The sequence below is a fragment of the Balaenoptera ricei genome, chromosome X (genome assembly GCF_028023285.1).
Source record: "Balaenoptera ricei isolate mBalRic1 chromosome X, mBalRic1.hap2, whole genome shotgun sequence".
Lineage (NCBI taxonomy): Eukaryota > Metazoa > Chordata > Mammalia > Artiodactyla > Balaenopteridae > Balaenoptera > Balaenoptera ricei.
Window position 1 is genome coordinate 5,094,474 of NC_082660.1, and position 19,881 is coordinate 5,114,354.

Sequence of the window (19,881 nt, forward strand, 5' to 3'; positions counted from 1 at the left end):
TAAATTTGTCAGGTGGAAAATACTCTTGCACTACCTAAGTTTCTCTTTCTGCTGCATGTGAAGTTGAGACTACATTTTAGTCCAGGGTTGTATTTTTTTCTCCTAAGAATCCCCTGTTCATATTTTTTGGCCACTTTTCTATTGGATTGTGGGTCTTCTTCTTGTTGATTTGTATGGGCTTTTTACATATTAAGGACACGAATATTTTACTTGTATGTTGCAAATATTTTTCCTGCTTTTTTGTTTGCAGTTTCATTTTATTTATAGAGTCTTTTGTGATGAATTCCCATGGTCAGATTTGACTGCCTTTCTTTCATGACTTTGGGGATTGATAACTGGCTAAAAAGGGCTTTCTCTACCCACCAAATTATATAGCATTTGTCTTATATTTCCTCCCATTATGTTTATGGTCTCATGCATTACAGTTAGGTATTTAATCTATGGAGAGGAATGTGTGTGTGTGAGTGTGTGTGTGTGTGTGTGTGTGTGTGTGTGTGTGTCCCCATGAATTGTCATTTGTCCGTTATGATAGGTATTGGTCTTGGTTGGGTAGCCCGCCTGGCTGGTGTGGGACCTCGCAGAACTTGAGTAAGACGGGTGTTTGTGGCCCGATGCTGTACCTTGCCTCTGGGCAGCAGGCATCAGGTCAGGCCCTTTCTTCAGGTCTCTGTGGATTTCACAACAGTGGAGTCCTTACAGCCACTGTATATCAGGTGTCTGTAGTCCGGGGGTCTCCTCCCATGGGGACCAGCACGGGACGATTGACAAGGAAGGTCTACCCTGTGAGTGGACATGGGGATCGGCTCACACCTGTCCTGACACCCCCGGAGGTTGGTGTCAAGCATCTTAGGGCAGACAGAGATGGCAGCCACACCCCTTCCACTACCTGTTTCTCTTTGGTGTTACTGTCCCACCTGGCCGGGGACACAAAGCCTTCAGATCATGCAAGGGAGAGGCTATCCCCAAATACCCCCAAAGGGAGGTCCCTGCTCTGCTCCTAAATGTCTCTGTGGGCAGTGAGGAGGGAGCAGTTTGGCAGGTGCCGTGTTCCCAGCTGCCCTCACCTGTGCAGATCCCACCTGCATCCAGAGCTCAAGGTGCACGCCTGGGATCCTGCTCTGCCTTCCCCTGATGGTCCGGAATTGGTCTTGTTCCTTCTAGATGAGTCACCTTTGCAAAGAGAGTTAGGACGCACATTCACCCTGTTTCTAGAATCCTCAAAAAACAGAGTGAAAGCTATATCGATTTTTACTTTTAGAAGATGGAAAAAAATACGGGATTGTTGGAAGACATTTATAACCGCGTTTCTGAGTGTGTGGTTTCAACAAAGGCAGGCAATTCATGAGCTGAGCCCTTTCTTCCAGGTAAGACAGTTCTCAAAAGGCTGTTAGGATATACCCAGAGAAAACCATAATTCAAAAAGACACATGCACCCCAATGTTCATTACAGCACTATTTACAATAGCCAGAACATGGAAACAACCTAAAGGTCCATCGACAGATGAATGGATAAAGAAGATGTGGCACATATATACAATGGAATATTACTCAGCCATAAAAAGGAACGAAACTGGGTCATTTGTAGAGACTTGGATGGACCTAGAGACTGTCCTACAGAGTGAAGTAAGTCAGAAAGAGAAAAACAAATATCGTACATTAACGCATATTTGTGGTATCTGGAAAAATGGTACAGATGAACCGGTTTGCAAGGCAGAAATAGAGACACAGACGTAAAGAACAAACATGTAGACACCAAAGCGGGGGAAAGCGGGGGTGGGATGAATTGGGAGATTGGGATTGACATATATACACTACTATGTATAAAATAGGTAACTAATGAGAACCTGCTGTGTAGCACAGGGAACTCCACTGTACAGTAAAAACTAATACAACACTGTAAAACCACTATACCCCAATTAAAAAAAAAATTAAGTTAAATTTTTTTAAAAAAGGCTGTTAGGGATGGAGTTGCTCTTGGCTGTGTTCAGTGAGAGGTTTGGTGTCGTGTTCCTGCCTCTGGTCCTGGCCCTTGTGGTTTTCACTGCGTCTTCAGACTTTGTCCTGTTGTCACACCGCCACCACGTGGCTCCTTAGCAATGCTGATGCTCCCGATAGTAAGCGTGTGCATCTTCCCTCGCCTGCCACTTACTCTCTCCAGGTGCCGTGCCTCCGTAGCAATCCCCATGTAGTCCTGTGAGCTGGGGGCTGCATTACCCCATTTTACAGATGTGCACACCAAGGCACACAGGTGGAACCGGCTTGTCTCAGCAAGCTCTCACAGCTGGCGAGTGGCAGAGGCAGAATTTTGGTGCAGGTCCATGCTGTGACACCCCGCATAGTGTTACTTGTGACAGATGTCGTCGTGAGACGTGGCTTCTGCATCTTGACGGCAGTGGGGCTGTCAGGGAAGGGCGTAGACTTTGGGACCAGAGGCCCGAGGTTCCACCCCACCTCCTCCACACCTGGGTAAACCGGGGCAGGTTACCTCTCTGGTTGGACCTCTATTTCCTCATCTGTAAAATGGGATTCTAACATTGCCTGTCCAGTTGCAAACTGGTATATATATGTACATGTGGAAAACTTAACATAAACCATAATGGAAAAGACTATGAATATGTATAACTGAGACACTTTGCTGTACACCAGTGATCAACACAACATTGTAATTCAACTATACTTCAGTAAAAAATAAAAAAGAAAAGCTTTGCCAAAAAAACAAACAAACAACAGCACTGCCTCTCTTGCTGGGTCATCTTGGAAGCTGTCCAGGATGTGTTAAGAACTCTATAGACGTCCATCAGGATTATGACAGCTACACACACAACTTCCACTGTGTGTCTTCACTTCACCATCTCTCCTCGAACTATACTTTCTTAGTCTTTTTTGGTGGGAAAGGGGAGCAAATGGCCTCTGATGTCGCGGGTGCCAGTTTCATGTGTTAGAGTCTTGTGACATCCTGTTGGTTTGACGTGTAGCCGTGAGAAAATGGAGTAAATGTGACCGAGTTCAAGCTCGTACCGCTCCCTGCACAGCACGCCGATAAATAGAGAGACAAGTTAGTGGGGCAAGGGGTAGCGACTTTATTCGGAAAGCCAGCAGACCGAGAAGGTGGTGGGCTAGTGTCCCAAAGACCCATCTTCCCCAAGTTAAAGCTCAGGCTTCTTTGACACCAAAAGGGGAGGGAGTAAAGTCAAACATTTTCTGGTGCTGGTCAGCCTCTGGAGGGGATGTGTTCATTGCTTCCTTCCTGCAGTCGTTCACAGGGGGACCTGGTCGGGATGTTTCCTGTGAGCTAAGCAAACATATTTTAGCTTCATGCTCATGACCTGGAAGGCAGGGTCCCCAGAGATGGGCCATTAGGTATATAGGCACCATCCCTTTAGTGATGAACTTGTGATACAATAGAGAGGTTCTTCCCTATTAACATCAATAGCATCTTTCCATAGTCTTTGCCATCTGAGATCACTGGAACATGACTCTCTGCGTACAGGCTGTAGGAGCTGCATCTCCAAGAAACCCTGTGGATCGGGAATTCAGGGTCGCTGACTGAGTCTGCGGGGAGATAACTGTGTGTGTTTGCAGGTGGTTTCTGGGCTGACCCACTTGGCTGCATCTCTCAATATGGCGGCCGTAGCCTTGGGTTGGGGACAGTTATGACTTTATGCTCTTCAGTTACCTTAGGATGGAAGCATTTGGGAAGGAAAGTCTCTTTACAGAGGACTCTATAAGTCATTTGATTTGCTCTCAACCAGTAGAGAAAAAGCGAAGCCAGGTCATCAAGTAGCATATATCCCTAAACAAACTCTTTCTCCAACCAAAATGGATCCTTGTCCATTGGGTACCCCAGATAACACTGATGCAAAAAACTAAAACAGAACAAAGCTCTGTCGTTTCTGGAGTTTGCTGGGTGCTTGCTGCACTGAACAGAAAATTTCATTTATTAAGGTCACTGACAGCAGATGCACCCATCGACTCTAATTTACAGAAAAATGTGCATGTTTATCAATTACTTAACTTTTAAAACCAACACTCAGTGACATTCAGCTCCATGATCTGCTGGCAAAGTGTGACTTCGGCAACGCGTTCTCATTCCCAGTTCATAGAAAATTGTTAGAGAAGGAGCAGTGTTGTCACAGTATTTTTTCATTCTGAAGTAAGACAATAGCCAGGAGAGAGCAAAAGTGACAAAATTACAACATTTTAAGCCTTTTAATTTTGATCATTTGAAGGTAGAATTGCCCGTCAGATAACTCTGTCGACATCCCCGTTGCCTGCCTGCCAGATTTCATCGGTAACAGCCATCTTATAAATGCATTTATGCATCTGATTTTTAGCAAGTAAACATGCCATGCATTAGGAAGAGGGAAACCTACAAGAAATAAGCGTCTTTGACAATCTTGGAAGCTTTGAGCACTGACTCTGAGAAAAGTCATTTTGCTTTGTCTCTACAACTTGGCATTTGGGTTTTGCTTGGTGCTGCTTTGCAGTTAAGCCAAGGGGAAGAAGAGAAAGGAAAGGGCATTGCTGTTTATTTTGAAATAGAAGGAATGACCATAGATGCCAGTAGCGTAGGTGCTTCCATTCTTTGACACCTCATCCCCATTCAGGGCTGCTTCTGTACAAAACAGCTGTTCTACACAGGAGCGAGGCTGGCTCAGACATCATTGGCTGAGGAGGAAGCAGTCCGTTCAACTGGGGTGAAAGAAAGGGAAACTGTCCACTCTGAAAAACAGTGTGGTATCTTTTTTAAAAAATTCTAAACATATATCAACCATTAACCCAGCAATTGCACTCTTGAGCCATTATCCCAGAGAAACGAAAATATATGTTTAGACAAAAATCTTTACATAAATGCTTATAGCATTTTTGCCTATAACAGCCCTGAACTGGAAACAACCCATAAACAAACAATGGTACATCCATACCAGCCTGAAAAAAGGAATGAACTTGTGATACCCACAACCTGGATGAATCTCAAGGGGATTATGCTGAATGAAAAAAAAAAAAGTCTAAAAAGATTACCTACTGCGTGATTACATTTAGGTAACATTCTTGAAATGACAAAATTATAAAAATGGACGACAGGGCTTCCCTGGTGGCACAGTGGTTGAGAATCTGCCTGCCAATGCAGGGGACATGGGTTCGAGCCCTGGTCCGGGAAGATTCCACATGCCACGGAACAACTAGGGCCGTGAGCCACAATTACTGAGCCTGCGCGTCTGGAGCCCGTGCTCCGCAACAAGAGAGGCCGCGATAATGAGAGGCCCGCGCACCGCGATGAAGAGTGGCCCCCACTTGCCGCAACTAGAGAAAGCCCTTGCACAGAAACGAAGACCCAATACAGCCGTAAATAAATAAATAAATAAATAAATAAATAAATAAATAAACCCAAAGTTTAAAAAAAAAAAAAAAAAAGGACGACAGATTAGTGGATGCCAAAGATTAAGGAAAGGGTAGGGGCCAGAGGGAAGTGAATGTAGCTATGAAAGTGCAACCATAGATCCTTGCTGATGGAAACCTTTTCCATTGACATTGACTGTATCAATGTCAGTATCCTAATTGTGATACTCTGCTAGAGTTTTGCAAGATGTTACCATTGGGGGAAACTAAATACTTTACCGTGGATCTCTTTGTATCATTTCTTACAATCGCCTGTGAATTTATAATTATCTCAAAAGAAAAAGTTCACTTAAAAATTAAATAAATTTTAAAAATTGTTTTAAAAAGAAAGGGAACCTGTGACCAGGACAGTATAAACAGACTTCGGACAAGCACAGGTGTTGTGAGTGCTGAGGGCACCCAGGGTAGAATACACACCCACCTGCATGTGTGTGTGCGTGAGCACAAATCGTGTGCTACACGTGTCCTTCCCCTCCTCGCCTCGCACAAGCCAGGAAGTCCCTTAGCTCATTGTGGCCAGGCAGGGGGCCTCCACTTGCCGTCACCCGCAGCTCTGTTGTGCGTGACCTTGTTTGGCATGTCATGCCACGCGCCGGGATGCCCATCCTCAGAACGGCCATCGCCTGGGGTGGGGTCTTTATTCTCACGGCAGAAAGGCTTTAACCCCTCTGCTCAGGGTCTCCCTGGAGTCCCACGTGGAGCATTTCCTAATCCAAAGGACGGCTCTTCTTCATTTGCTGCTTGGCAGGTCTGGGTGGTGCTGGAGGTGAGCTCACTGCTCAGGGTCTGATCTTCCCGTGCACGCTGTCTAAAGGGTCACCCGTCTGCTGTTTGCCATCAGTTTCTCATTCTGCTCTTAAAGCAGCCTAGGGAGAGGCTGGAGGGCTTGCCCTTGTTTTAGGAGGGAGAAGAATGGTCTCCGGGTCGACGGCCGCTTAACCACTGGAGATCAACTCTGCAAACCCCATTAAGTCTCCGATGCTGTCTACACTGCAGAATCGGACGTCTGCACACCTGGGCTGCCTCCTGAAGTCTGATGCTTGAACCTCGTGCCCACTGACCATGAACCCCTCCAACATGTTTATTGGGCTTCTTTACATGGATCTTTTTAAAGAGGAGAGAAATGGAATCCTAACCTAGAGGCAATGTAAGAAAGTGTGGTTAAGACAAAGGCACATTATGGCCACAGGGGACATAGAGAGTAGAGCCATTTAATCGTCCCCCTTCACCGCGCTTGTATAGGTGGCGGTGTTGAAGTTCTTTTCTGCTCTATTCCTCCGTGACCCCTGCCCCATCCATTGTCCACCAAGGTGACACATCCCTCACTTGCTGTAGTGAGTCCTGGGCTCTGCTCTCAACTGCATCCATTTTATGTATTTACTTATTTATTTATTTTTTATTGAAGTATAGTTGATTTACAATGTTGTGTTAATTTCTGCTGTACTGCAAAGTGATTCATATATATATATATTCTTTTTCGTATTCTTTTCCATTATAGTTTATCACAGGATATTGAATACAGTTCCCTGTGCTCTACAGTAGGTCCTGGTTGTTTATCCATCCTATATATACTAGTTTGCATTTGCTAATCCCAAACTCCCAATCCTTCCTTCCCACACCCACCCTCCCCTTTGGCAACCACAAGTCTGTTCTCTATGTGAGTCTGTTTCCGTTTTCGTGGATATGTTCATTTGTGTCATTTTTGTAGATTCCACAAATAAGTGATATACATTTGTCTTTCTCTTTCTGACTTACTTCACTTGGTATGACAGTCTCTAGGTCCATCCATGTTGCTGCGAATGGCATTACTTCATTCTTTTCTATGGCTAATATTCCATTGATATACGTGCCACATCTCCTTTATCCATTCCTCTGTCAGTGGACACTTAGGTTGCTTCCATGTCTTGGCTATTGTAAATAGTGCTGCAATGAACACGGGGGTGCATGTATCTTTTTGAATTATAGTTTTGTCTGGATATATGCCCAGGAGTGGGATTTCAGGATCATATGGCAACTCTGTTTTTAAGGAACCTCCATACTGTTCTCCATAGTGGCTGTATCAATTTACATTCCCGCCAACAGTGCAAGAGGGTTCCCTTCTCTCCTCACCCTCTCCAGCATTTGTTATTTGTAGACTTTTTAAAGATGGCCATCCTGGCCAGTGTGAGGTGATACCTCATTGTAGTTTTGATTTGCATTTCTCTAATAATTAACAATGTTGAGCATCTTTTCATCTGCCTGTTCGCCATCTGTATCAACTGCATTAATTTTCAATGCTTTGCTCTTGCAGATGAATCTTTATCTTCCAAAGTGCATTTTTTTCTCCATTAACCTATTCTTGATTTTATATGTGTGCATCAGGTACGTGCATCTGGAGAGCTTAACGTAAGTCAGGGTATGAGAAAATCCAATGATAGGGCAGCAAGAATAAAGGAAATGTATATAATATATGTTTTCTATATATAGAAAGGGAAGTTTCTATATAAGGGAAGTTCTCTTCCCTTCCTGTGTGAGTTTCCAGTAAATCTGTATTTGTGACAAAATAGTAAATTTTCTGCAGAAAGAAGTTTTTGCAACCTCAGCTTAGAGATGCAAGCAGGAAGAGGAGGGCAGTTAGGATGGGGAGAGGGCGCTGGAACAGGACCAATGCAGGTCTGGTGATCCAGAATTTGGCTGTAAGATTTAGTTGGAAATTCATTGTGTAGAATATTGATTTTCATTCTCTAAATTAATTTATCTTATAAATCATTAACCTCTGGGTTTCATAAACTCTATAACCACGTTACCATTTTTGCAGACCCCGAAGCTTAGTTTCATGTTCTCGGGCCTGGGATGTATATTATTTTACCTTGAATTTACCTCTCAAATTAAAGCGAGTAGTTTTTAACACTCTTTCGTAAATCATTTCCCTAAAGAAGATAGTACCCTAAATTATTGAGGAATGAAGTTGTGCAATTAATTCAAACAGGATTAATAAAATTTCTGGTTACAAAACAACAGCAACAGTAAACATTTATTTATTTATTTTTAATTCTTTCTTTATTTTTTTTTTGGCTGTGTTGGGTCTTCGTTTCTGTGCGAGGGCTTTCTCTAGTTGCGGCAAGCAGGGGCCACTCTTCATTGCGGTGCGCGGGCCTCTCACTATCGCGGCTTCTCTTGTTACAGAGCACAGGCTTCAGACGCGCAGGCTCAGTAGTTGTGGCTCACGGGCCTAGTTGCTCCGTGGCATGTGGGATCTTCCCAGACCAGGGCTCGAATCCGTGTCCCCTGCATTGGCAGGCAGACTCTCAACCACTGTGCCACCAGGGAAGCCCCAGTAAACATTTATTGACTCACAATAGCTAAACTCTAAAAGCCTTTGGTATATCCTAGTCACTTATTTAACATCTACCACGGGTTGTTTAGTTGACCCCCCACAGCTGTGCTATGGGAGATTTTCTTCACCATTGCAGGTGAGAAAGTGAAGTCTGAGAAAGGTAAGTGACTGTGTAAGATTTGCCCAGCCACCACTAGGCTACACTGCTTCTCAGGAGCCTGGAAGGATTTCTGGTTTGTTAGATTAATTGAGACAGTAGGTTTGTCTCTTCTCCAGCGGCAGGTTGTCTATAAGACAAGCCTGTTTGGGGCTTCCCTGGGGGCACAGTGGTTAAGAATCCGCCTGCCAATGCAGGGGACACGGGTTCGAGCCCTGGTCCAGGAAGATCCCACATGCCACGGAGCAACTAAGCCCGTGCGCCACAACTACTGAACCTGTGCTCTACAGCCCGCGAGCCACAACTACTGAAGCCCGCGCGCCTAGAGCCCGTGCTCTGCAACAAGAGAAGCCACCGCTATGGGAAGCCCGTGCACCGCAATGAAGAGTAGCCCCCGCTTGCCGCAACTAAAGAAGGCCCGTGTGCAGCAACAAAGTCCCAACGCAGCCCAAAATAAATAAGTAAATAAATAATAATTTTTAAAAAAAAAAAGAAAAAGAAGACAAGCCTGTTTGGACCAATGGCCTCCAACGGTTTTCATGCAGCTCCTGTATCCTAGGAGACCCTCCGTTCCTGTGTTCTTGAGTTTGCCTTGTACACGTTAGACATGTCTGCCTTCGAAATTAAACAGCGGGTGCAGGGAATAGGAAGATGTAGATGTGGGTATCACAGGGGTGTTTTGGATAATACTTTCTCCACCTTCAACCTCTTCCAATTAGCACATTTGCTAGTTAAATATTTCTAGGCAGAGCGAGAAAAGGTAAATTAGGATTTGGGAGATCGGGTTAAAGCAACGTTCAAATAATATTCCACTGAGGACCAGTATATATATTTGAAAGGTGAGGTCAAAATGTGGGTCAGAAGTAGTTTGAATACCTGTTGCTTTTGAGTCATGACCCAGGGAGGGCTCGTCAGAATGTCAGATGGAGCAATCCCCCTGAATAGATGGATTGCACCTGCTGGAATTAGTGGAATTAACCAATCAGATGAAATGAAGCCATGTATTTACAGTAATCAGCATGGTGTCTGGCATGCAAGAAGTGCTCAATAAATGCTAGCTGCTGTTGTTATTATTATTACTGTTACTATTACTCTCCCTTTCACAGATGGTTAAAGCGTCTTTGCTTAAGATGTGCATATGAGGCCATTACACTGAATAGAAAAATCATAGATGAGAAAAAAAGTCTACGATGGAAAAGGAGACATCTATTTGGACCATCTTGTGGGTTTTTATATCATTAGTAGTATTTCACCTTCTATTTGAAATGTTCCCTTTGGACTTCACACTTCCGAAAGAGCCCTTCTGTGCGTAGCTTTGGTATTTAGGATCTTGCGGGCAGGCCTAAACTGCTTCTAAGAGCTTGAGCTCTCCCCATAAAGTCAACGCATCACCCCAGAGCTACTCAGACGTTTCAGGGGAGCTGCAGGCTGGCGGACTGCAGGTCCCTTGGATTCGGAACCAAACGTAAGAGAGGAGCTTGGTAGGGGGTTAGTCAGTGTGGCTGGGTTTGAATTTGAGTGGCGAGGAGGCCTTGAGTCTGGGATTAATGCACAAGGTTTCTGCAAAGGAAAGCATAATTTTCCATTTTGTATCTTCAGCTTTATAGATGATCAAATCCAATGCAAAAAAAAAAAAAAAAATCTAGTCCTAAAACTGAAAATGGGTATGGATGGTGTAGGAGAGCGTCATAAAATAAGAGCGCTCTGAAGGGCTTGGTTTCCTGGATCATTCACCGTCCATCGTCTCTGGACATTCTGTGCTCACAGCCCAGCTCAGGCGGGAAGTGTAAGGTGGTCCCTCTCATTGCTGGAGAAGTTCTGGCCGATCTCTTTCTAGAGCTTTTCTCTGGCTTCGATCACAGAAATGGCCCCATGGGCGATCACAGAAATGGCCCCATGGGCGTGCAGGCAATGTCGTTCTCCATCACAAAGCCCGGATAACCTCCCACGGCAAGTTCAACCGGTGGTCATTCCAGAGAGCAAACGAGCTGCAAGCTGTCTTTTCTGCAAGACAGTGAAGTCCAGCAAGTAGAGTGGCACAGCTGCATCAAGAGTGGGGAGACCTGTGTTCACTCCTAGCACTGTCCTGTCAGACGATTTCCTGCTGGTCTGATTATCCGCTGCTCGGGTCAGCCAGCCCGTTGTGATGCTTATGACCCCGGGGAAGCACTGACCACACACGCTGACCACGGAGCCTTCCTCTGACTCACAGGCACACCGGCTTTGGTGGTCCCCCAGACGCATGTGTGCAATGCCACTGCACGGACACGGTGGCACTTGTGTATGTGCAGGAAAGCACCGGTGTGCTTGGTAAGAATGAGGACTAGTTAGAGTTATTCAGATTCTCTCCAGCAAATGCAACACCCTGGAAAAAAAAAACACATACAGTTTAGTGTTAATTGGAGAAGATAGCTGAGCAGAGCCATGAAAGCATCCCAGATGGTTGAGAACAGATGCCGGAGCAGGGGAATCCGTCACGCTTTACAGCTGTGATGCGACGAGGTCAAAGATGGGCTTTATGCAGGAAATCACAACATTATCAACAACCAGGTACAGCACCAAATAAGGATGCGTTTGCTGGAAACAGTATGAACTCACACAGGAACTGACCCAAGAAGGAAGTGAAGCCAAGTCAAGGAAGGGTCATGCATACAAAGGCAACACTTCCGTCTTGCAGTTTCCTGTTTCTTAGTTACCCTAATCATCCTAATTCTCTATTATTGTGTTCAGTTACCATGTATAAAAGTTATGTGTTCAGTGGTCTGCAACTCAAATCTCATTCCTGGTATAATCCTTGAAATCTGTAAAATGCCAACCATCTCCTTTTATTATATGTCAGCAGGTATTAAACATGTCGTCACAGGGAAACTCTCCTCTAAAAGTATGCCCCTCAGATAGGCATCATTTAGGAGCTTTTAAGAAACTCAGGTTCTCAGACCTCACCCCAAATTTACTGAATCAGCATCTTCATTTTAGGTGGGGCAGGGGAGATAAATTAGGAGTTTGGGATTAACATATACACACTACTATATATAAAATAGATAAACAAGGACCTACTGTAGAGACAAGGGAACTCTACTCAATATCTTGTAATAACCTAGAATGGAAAATAATCTTAAAATATATATATATATATATATATATATATAAAACTCAATCACTTGCTGTACACTTGAAACTAACACAATGTTGTAAATTAAGTATACTTTAATTTAAAAAAATAAATAAAGCACTAAACAAATGTTGATCAAATCATTTAAAAAAAAAAAGAATCTTTATTTTAGCATGGTTCCCAAGGTGACAAATAAGCTTGTCAAAATTTGAAGGACGCTGATATATAATAAGAACATGCTACGGAACCTATATTCTACATACAAGTTCTTGATTATTACTTTGGTCACCCAGAAGAATGAAAAAATGCATAAAGTAGCCTAACCAGTTCCTTACTATCACATTTGCTTACTTTTCTGTCACTATTTGGAAAATGATTAGGGGTAGCTTCTAAACGTGTTTCTAATGAAGTTCTTCTGTATGCACTTAGGAGATGGGAAAGCGAGTGACGTGGTAAGAGGATGATCCCAAAATCAATGGACGTGGGTGAATCTGATTGAAGAGGAAACACACAGGATGTGGCGATGGGTGTGTTGATGTCTATTTCACCGTGGCTGCCAGGGAAGGATTTAGCCTTTTATCGAGGGCCTTCGGACAGGAAGGTTCCAGGACTCCTGCATCACAAGCTTGTGGCAGGTGTGCCTGCGTGCAGCAGAAAGAGCTCCTGACACGGTCGGAGCCTCTTCTCTCCTGCATGTTGTTTTTTTTTTTTTTTTTTAATATTTATTTATTTATTTATTTGGTTGCACTGGGTCTTAGTTGCAGCAGGCAGGCTCCTTAGTTCTGCCTCGCCAACTCCTTAGTTGTGGCAGGTGGGTTCCTTAGTTGCAGCACGCGGGCTCCTTAGTTGCAGCACGCGGGCTTCTTAGTTATGGCATGTGAACTCTTGCAGCGTGCATGTTGCAGCATGCATGTGGGATCTAGTTCCCTGACCAGAGATTGAACCCAGGCCCCCTGCATTGGGAGCAGAGAGTCTTAACCACTGCGCCACCAGGGAAGTCCCTCTTGCTCGGGTTTTAGTGGCAGTGGAGGCCACCCTGGTCTCATCACTCAGGATGTGGAAATGCAGTGCGTGTAGCAGCCCCTCTTGCTCCCAATTCCTAGTTCCTAAAACCATCCTGCAAGAGTTTCATTTTCAGTGCTTCCTTGGACCTCCTGTCTGGGCGGCATCTGAGTGAGTCTCAGACTATATTTTGTGCAACCTTTGCATTAGATCTGAGTACGGTAGGGCAAAACCTCATCTTTTGTTTATTTATTACAATATTTCACTTGCTACTGTCTGAAAATACCCTCGAATCAAATAACAAATGCAAAGCTTCTGAACAAACACCACCAGCCCTCCCCCACGTATCCCCCAAAAGCCAGCACATCATTTTTGTATCTTATGCATTGCAAATAAATAATCCAATCTTTTTTGGTCACATATTATTTTTCCCTTTGATGTGTAAGCTTTTGAACTTGATTTTATACTATAGGTAACCCATATGCTTTCAAATGTCCCATCTGTGGGATCCCTTGAGCTCCATGTGATGGAAAGGATCAGGACTGGAGTTTTGGAAATCTTGACCATTTATTTTGGGAAGAAGTACAAGATTGAGTTTACCTACATTCCACGGACATTGCTTCCAGCTGGAGACAATAAATCTATGTGCTTGTTGACAGATATGTCCTGATGTTTGGCACGTTGGTTATGCTTCTAATCCCACGTAAGCTAAACAAAGAATTGCCTTTCCAGGGCCAATGATGGCAGAATTTCTCTGTCCCACTCAGTAACTGCTCTGAGGCTCAGGAGAGCCTCGGAACATAGGGTAAAACTCGCTTTCTGGAGCAACGCGTAGCATTTCCCATGTCCCAGCGAGAGTCATAGCCACCACCAACTGCTGCAATTAGAAACTCTCATTTATCTTAAAATCCTAGCCTCCATGGGAATATTTGACTTCCACCATTCACCTGTTGATCACAGGAAGGACTTAGCTAAAGTAGTTTTAAGGGAACTTTTTAGGGTTTCCTGCGTTCCCTGGAATTACATTGAGTAGGTGGACGTTCTTCCTTAATTATTCATGTTGGGTGGCTGCTTCAGGAGATATTTTCTTTCCTTAATGAGCTCGATGTTTCCAAAAGGGTGAATAGGGACATCACAGCATTTTGCTTCCATGTTTTGCCTGAGTCGACCTACCTTGTAGAAGAAAAAAGACAGATCTGCTGAAATAGCAAGGCTTCCATTAGGCAAGCTGATTTTTAAAAATTTTTTATTGAAGTATAGTTGATTTACAATGTGTGTGTGTGTATATATATATATATACACATATATATATATACACGTTTTCAGATTCTTTTCCATTACAGTTTATTCCGAGATATTGAATATAGTTCCCTGTGCTATACAGTAGGTCCTTGTTCTTTATCTATTTTATATATAGTAGTGTGTATCTTTTCATCTCAAATTCCTAATTTATCCCTCCCCACCTCTTCCCCTTTGGTAACCATTAGTTTGTTTTCTATGTCTGTGAGTCTGTTTCTGTTTTGTAAATAAATTCATTTGTATTATTTTTTTTAGATTCCACATGTAAGCAATATCGTATGATATTTGTCTTTCTCTTTCTGACTTCACGTAGCATGATCATCTCTAGGTCCATCCATGTTGCTGCAAATGGCATTTTTTCATTCTTTTTTATGGCTGAGTAATATTCCATTGTGTGTGTGTATAGATATATATATCACATCTTCTTTATCCATCCACCTGTTGATGGACATTTGGTTGTTTCCATGTCTTGCCTGTTGTAAATAGTGCTGCTCTGAATCTTGGGGTGCATGTATCTTTTCAAATTAGAGTTTTCTCCAGCTATATGCCCAGTAGTGGGATTGCTGGATCCTATGGTAGCTCTATTTTTAGTTTTTGAAGGAACCTCCATACTGTTCTCCATAGATGCTGCACCAATTTACATTCCCACCAACAGTGTAGGAGGGTTCCCTTTTCTCCACGCCCTCTCCAGCATTTATTTGTAGACTTTTTGATGATGGCTGTTCTGACGAGTATGAGATGATACCTCACTGTAGTTTGGATTTTAGGCAAACTGATTGTTTAACTCCGATTTTTAACTCCATTGTAAGACCTGAGCTGCATTTGAGCACTCCTAGCCCTGGGCTAAGAGTTTGGGATGCAATTCTCTTTCATCCCTTATGGCAACCCTCTACTATTACATGTTATCGCCTCTGACTTAGAGGCAAAGAACCCCAGTGAGCAAACCAGGGACCCAGGACTCAAACCAGGTCGGCTTCTGTCAGGACCCAGAAGCCAGAGCCTGAGCAGTTAATTCTACATTATAGCACTTCCCTTTCACGTCAGAGCTAGGATTCTAACCAAGCGCCAGAAACCCTTCTCTCCTACGTGGCACGCCACAGTCCTGACTCCAAAGAGTGGTTTGGCACCTGTTCGTGGTGTGAATCAGTGGAATGAACAAACTCTCCAGGACCCAGGCTTCACACCTGAGGGAGGAAGGACCCTGATTTTCACAGCACCAAGTTTTCTCCTTTAGGATGACGAGTTCTCATCTTTTCCAGTGTGCTAGCTCTTGTTGTCTCTGGTTAAATAGCAAAGTGCTCTCGAAGTGGCTTGTTTCCTGTATTTGTTTCGTTCCAGGAAGAATGTGAGAAAGCTTTGGAAATAAAGCATTTCATTTATAAGCTATCCTGCAGCCCACCATCGGTAATTCAAAACTATCATCCTACATAAATTGGTATCATTATACCTGGAGAACCTTCTGAAAGATAATATTTGTGGACCTCTGACTTCCAATGTATGGGTCTGAAAGCAAGAATAATACAGCAGTATTTGTTCCCACAGGAGATTTCCGGGCACAATTTTTAGAAGAGAAATATGTTAGACCTTTATAGGATCAATCTCATGAAAAATTTAATGGTTAACGGGCTCCGGGCTTTCTGAATGAGATTCTGGCGTAAGACCCAAATAGTTATGAGATACAAGGGTGCCTCTTGCAGGAGAAAAAGAACAAAAAGGAAATCAGAAATCTGACGGTTTTCCGTGTGTAAATGCATGGTGGCCTCAGCTAGATTCTCTTGCATTAATCCCAGCCCAGTGGTGTGCGGTGATTTTGATGAAAGGGATGAAGTTATCACTCTAGGCAATGAATCAGAAAAATTGATGGGGACAAAGAAAATATCATGTATCATGTAGCAAGTATCATGGTCATTTGAAATATTGGAATTTGGAGGAAATATCTAGGGAGGAGTGTGAAAATGGGGAAGGATGCAAGATACATTTTAGTAGAAGGAGCTACTAAAATATATCGTAAATGCAGCTGCAGGTTCGTCTGGATATGAAAATAGCCTAGAGGGGAATCTGTACCTAGGAGATGTAGCTGGCTTGAGCAAAGGCAAGGGTCACCAGGAGGCCTTGGGAACAAACGCCATCCATGACCCTCTGTGTGCCCTGGTCTTTAGCCTGTGTTTACTAGGCTTTTGCGAACACGTGTTGAATGCACGGATGAGGAGGTCTAGGAGCTAACAGTGCATTTAAAAGGCATCTTTTAAAAATTAGTGGACTATTTTTTAATATGTATTTATTTTAATAATGCTTCTTTTAAAATTTTTTTAAAACTAAAAAAAAATTTTTTTAATATTTTTGGCTGTGCCGTGTGGCTTGCAGTATCTTAGTTCCCTGACCAGGGACCGAACCCGGGCCCTCAGCAGTGAAAGTGCAGTCTCCTAACCACTGTGGACCGCCAGGGAATTCCCAGTAGACTTTTTTTTTTTTTTTTTTTTAGCAGTTTTAGGTTTATAGAAAAACAGAGTAGAAAGTACAGAGAGTTTTCCTATATTCATTTCTTCTGCACGCAATTTGCCATGTTATCTCTTGTATTAGCGGGGTGCGTGTGTTGCTTTTGATGAGCCAATATGGATACATTATTATCAATTAAAATACGTGGTTTACATTAGAGTTCACCATTGGAATTGCGCCTTCTGTGGGTTGGGACAAATGCGTAATGATTACAGCATCATCCATAATACTTTCCCTGCCCTAAAACTCCTCTGTGCTCTGCCTGTTCTTCCCTCCCTCCCCTCCAGCCTCTGACAAGCACTGATCTTTTTACTGTCTGCCTAGTTTTGCCTTTTCCAGCATGTCATAGAGTTGAATCATGCAGTACGTAACCTCTTCAGCTGGGCTTCTTTCACTTAGCCATACGCATTTAAGGTTCTTCCGTGTCTCTTCATGGCTTGACAGCTCATTTCTTTGTATCACTGAATAATATCACGCTGTCTGGATGGACCACAGTTAGTATATTCATTCACCTGCTGAAGGACACCTTGCTTGCTTCCAAGGTTTTGGCGACTGTAAATAAACGGGCTCTAAATATTTACATTCTGTCCATAGAAGTGATCACGGAAGCCACATTTTTTAAAAAGGCATTTCTTCACAGCGTTTTCTTCGTGCTAAGATACTTCTATATAATATATGAAAGGTGAATTTCATTGGAAGTGGAGGTGCGTGGTTGTATGCCCTTTTGCAAAATACCAATTAAAACACAAGGAAGTAAAAGCCTGAATCCTCTGCTCTCTGCCTAATCTGTGTTATTTTATTTAGAAATTATTATATGCACCAAAAGGGGCACTTTTCCTTCAAAGTGTTAAGAGGGGGTTACATCGCCTTGTTGCTTCTTCCTCTGTGAACTCATTAAACTAATTACCATTTTCAAAGTGATAAGCCTTAAATTAGTGTCAGAGTCAAACTCCCCCAAGCCCGAGTGCACACGTGGTTTGCTTAGCTGAACCAAATCACAGCACGATAAATGTCTGGCTGACGATGATTTATCATGGGTGACAAATCACTAGAATGGCCCCGTGCATATTATTTTTGGTCCTGAGGATGACATTTATGTATATGGTGTGGCTTCTAGGAATGTTTATTTTATGCGTTAAAACACTGAAAAAGATTGAATGTACTCTAGCCTGTGGCACTGCAATCAAATAGCAAGAATATGTCTGGTAGCAGATGACCGGGGTCTGGCTTTCACATCAGAAATCATCTCTGCCGCCTCCGTGGAGGGTTGTCTCTGCGGCCTTCTACCCCTTTTCTGGACCAAGTTGGTGAAGGTGCAGCCCTGGAGTGCAGGGCCTGTCTCCACGGGGGGCATGAGCTCCCTGCTGGATAGGATTACCCATATTCAGTTATTATTTCTGCTGCAAACGATGCCTGGTGTCCTTTTAGAATTCCAGTTGTTGTGATTGTCCTACAGTGAAGAGATGGTCCCCTGTCGAGACGAGTGATGCTGTAGCCACACCAAGAGGGTGTGGAAAAGGTTGTAACTCACATATAACGAGGCTTTCTGGGGACAGCGGGACAGCGCCTAAGCTGGTCTGAAGATGGCTTGAGGGAGATGGGAAAGGAGACAGATTCAGCTTTCATGGTGGGTAGGAGCTGGGGCTTGGATGTGGGTTCCCACATGGAGGTAGGAGCTGGCATAGTTTGAACCTTCCACGGGCACTGGGGGAGGGAGCCCCCAGGCTTTCTTACTAGCTCGTTGGGCGCAAGTGGAAGAGGCAGAGGTGAGACTTAAAAGCTCTTAGCTGTCAAACATCAAAAAACCGAGTCAGACCCTTTAATACCTCAAACAATAACTGCGTGCAGGGACTAAATTAAAGTAGCAGCATGTGAGTGTAGCAGTCTCCGTGAAAATTGTAAATTATATACCTCTAGTCTGACCATCATTTTCTTCTGATCTGAGAGCAGGTGGTAGCTTTCTAATCAGAGAATCCGTGTTTCAGCCCATTCTTCAGTCTTCAGCTGGTTTCTGTTTTGTTTTGTTTTGTTTTGTTTATTCTTATGGAAAATTTGAGGCATTCATAGAAGCAGAGAGAAAAGTGCGGTGAACTGTCATATGCCCTGGATCCACATTTAACAGTTAATGAAGTCATGCCTGATTTTATTCATCCATGCTCCGTACTCACTTCCTTTCTTCCTGGATTAATTTGAAGAAGACAGCAGCCATCATATCATGTCATCCATGGGTGTTTCAGGATGTAACTCTTAACTTTTTTTCCTTCGTGTCTTTTTTTTTTTTTTTTTTTACTCCTCTGTGATTTTCATTGAGTTCATCCACTTAACTCTGCAGGGTTTGAGAGTTTGGGTTTTGCGGTCAGACTTAACTCTTCCTGTCTGGGTCCCTCACTTCCTAACCGTGTGACTTTGAACAGGTCATGTATCTTTTTGGAGCACTGTTGCCCTCACCTGTGCAATGGAGCCAGTGCTCTTTACTCGTAGGGTTCAGTATGATGTAATCAAGAGAACATGGAATAAAGTCCTTTGCAGGCAGAGTGTTCAACAAATGGTACCCTTTACTCTCATTGTTGACCATGGTATCATTATTATTTTGAAGGGTTGCTATATGGGGATTAGTATACCATGTGAAGTTTGGGGAAAGAAGGTGAGGAGAAGAAAAAGGAGAGTGTGAGGAATATTTATTTTCATGATGGACTGTTTTAGACCTGGGTATCTATGGTAAGTATGAAAAAGGTCATTCATCATAAAATAGTTTTAGAGATGTTTGTTTGTATAAGAGGAACCGTGATGATTTAGTTTTCTCCAGTCAATAAGGAAAACTAGTAGACTTCTTTATAGCCTCAGGCCGGCTGGTGATTGCAGCAATTTGGCTTCTTTCTTCTGGCATCTTCCTCCAAGGGGCTCATGATCTGTGAGCCTGATTCATCTAGAACTGTTTATCAGGTCTCGCTACAGGGTCACCCCATGATGCCTAGAGGTTCAGATGATGCTTGTAGATGATACTTAATTCAGCGACTGAATCTTCTCATTGTCTCTGCCAAGAGCCCGGCCACTGTGGTTCCTTCTGATTATGCTGCATCCCCTGTTGGGATCAGCACA

The 19,881-nt window shown here is 43.5% G+C and overlaps 1 protein-coding gene across 6 annotated transcripts in view; it reads left to right on the top strand.

Moving 5' to 3' along the window:
* STS (steroid sulfatase) overlaps positions 1–19,881 on the top strand; it is a 639,557-nt gene that overhangs the window by 121,662 nt on the left and 498,014 nt on the right. The gene's annotated exons all lie outside the window — the stretch shown is intronic.